This window comes from Simochromis diagramma, unplaced genomic scaffold, assembly GCF_900408965.1.
Source record: "Simochromis diagramma unplaced genomic scaffold, fSimDia1.1 OVJJ01000159.1, whole genome shotgun sequence".
Classification (NCBI taxonomy): domain Eukaryota; kingdom Metazoa; phylum Chordata; class Actinopteri; order Cichliformes; family Cichlidae; genus Simochromis; species Simochromis diagramma.
In genome coordinates, this window is record NW_024387197.1 from 504,771 (window position 1) to 507,073 (window position 2,303).

The window sequence follows — 2,303 nt, forward strand, 5'->3', positions numbered from 1 at the left end:
GTGATCTTTACAAAAATAAAACAATTTAAAACATCTACCTCAAATGTGCATCCTGTCGACCAATGCCAAGTATGTGACCAAGTGGTCGGCGGGGTTAGATAAAAGGAAATAATAAAATGACAACGCCACCTAGGGGAATTTCACCCCCAGGAAATATATTTAAGAAAAATAGATAAAAGGAATAAAAGGAGGCCGCACAGATTCAAGGATGCACACTGAGGCAGGTTGGCTTCCAATATTAAAACAGTTTTATTTATAATAAAAATAAATAAAATATTAAAAATCAAGATGTAGCGTCATTGTTGACAGTGTCCTAAAGTGAAAATAAAACAATCATGGAACTTGGACTTACCAGCAGCCGTGGAACCAAAGGAAAATCACACAAAAAGAATCACTGCAGCCCACCCGGTGCTGTACAAAAGGAAGTGTGAAAACGACCCACCACCTGAGGTCCCAGGGCCACTGGCACGTCCTCCATTCATTGAAATAAAACAGAAAAATATGTTAAAAGAATAAAAGGACACTGAGCGTCAGGCTCGCTACAGATCATAAGAAACTAAAACACACTTTAATAACTTTAATAAAAGAAATCACACACACACACACACACACACACACACACACACACGCAGGAAGGCTTATACCCCACGGGTCAAACTACCACTCGTGCTGGTAGTAATTATTCTCAGTCGCAGGCCGGTCTGGCTCCCCACCGGCTGAGACCGGCAACCCAGGCGATTTAGAGTCCCAGCACGACACTCGGGCAGAGGGTCGCTTCAGCCCGATCACAGAAGCGTGGGTACAAGCAACAGTCCAGAATAAAATAGAATAAAACCAGGCGAACCAGAAAAAGGTAAGCCTACTTAATAAAAACAAGATAAGACAAGCTAAAACAAGACAAAACGAGACAAGACAAGACAGCAGGCTCCACCGAGGAGGAGTCCTCACAACAGCGGCTGGGAAGGCGGTTCACTCTTCCAATTTAGGTTGGGCGATTTGCCACGGAGAGGTGAGTACAGCAGTCAAACCCTAAAACAACAGATAAATGTAACCTTAAACTCTTATAGCTATGAATGCTAATAAAAGTAGTTTTAACGGCTTACCCCAGGACCGGAGGCGCTATACTCTCACTGGTGGGGATAACACGAACACCTCTCTCCGCAATGTCAGAATAAAACAAACTGCTGCGCTACAACAGGCCGCAAAAACTATATTAACACAAATTCCAGTATTCGGAGGGAATCTGAGGTTAAGCGAGAGCATACCTGTAGCTGTCATATAATCTGCTCTTGCTGATCAGTCCGTCGCAGTGTGCCAGCATTTACTGCTGCTTTGCGCTAAATGCACGGGAGGAATGATCCAACAAAACACCGGCTTAGCTTTATACGGGCTAACGCCACCCTGCAATCAATGTGCAGGTGGGTTCCCAATTAACCTAGTTGTGCGGCGAAAAGAACGAGCGCAGGAGAGGGAGAGAGAGAGAAAAAGAAAGGCGAGTAGCCCATCTGGCTACATTAAGATGCAGATGGACTGCTGAGTCTTGTCCTGTGGAGGTGGCTCTTCTGTGTTGTGTCATGCGCTTGTGAAGTAGTTGTTTGGTCTCTCCAATGTAGAGGTTTGGGCATTCCTCGCTGCACTGTACAGCATACACCACATTTCAATAAAAACTTTTCCAATAAAACCTCTGTGAAGCATCAGTATAAGAGACCATCATTCAGCCAGGGATGCTACAATATATATATATATACATAACTAGTAGCTCAGTGTTCCAACATTCGAAAGAAGGGACTGCTCTCACAGCTAGAGATTAACGAAGTACAACATAAATGCTACGGCACGGGGGAGCCAGGACGCCAGGTCAGGGGGGAGATATCATCTCCCCCACCCGAGATTGGGTACCAAGCCCCAAGTGCGTTAGGAGAAGGATTGTTGAGTGCGAGAGGAACTGACCTGAAAGATAGGATCATGGCCAAGCTTGAAACCTGGACCCCCCGTAGCCGGTTACCAAGATTACGTGAAGTACCCTCAGAAGGTCTGCTAGATGATGTTAATGCAGCACTACGGACGATACCTACAGCCACGATTACGGACACTAACAAGCTGATCTACAATACGGCAGCAGTGATCAGTGAGATGCTTGGCTACAAGTTGAACAGTCACAAGGTGCAGTACCCTCCATGGAGAAGGAGGCTAGAGGCTAAGATCAAGGTAGCACGGAGGGAGGTTAGCCAACTATCGGAGTTGCAGAAAGGCACGATGAGGAAGGTGCCTAAGAAGTACAGGAAGCTGTCTATACCTGAGGC

General features: G+C 45.7%; 1 long non-coding RNA gene across 1 annotated transcript; it reads right to left on the reverse strand.

Moving 5' to 3' along the window:
- Positions 1-810: 810 nt before the first annotated feature.
- On the reverse strand, positions 811-1,697 carry LOC120745398. Its single transcript, XR_005698623.1, has 3 exons — positions 1,266-1,697; positions 1,104-1,189; positions 811-1,029 (listed from the first exon to the last, which is right to left on the reverse strand). It is a non-coding gene; the product is annotated as an uncharacterized LOC120745398 (long non-coding RNA).
- Positions 1,698-2,303: the final 606 nt, after the last annotated feature.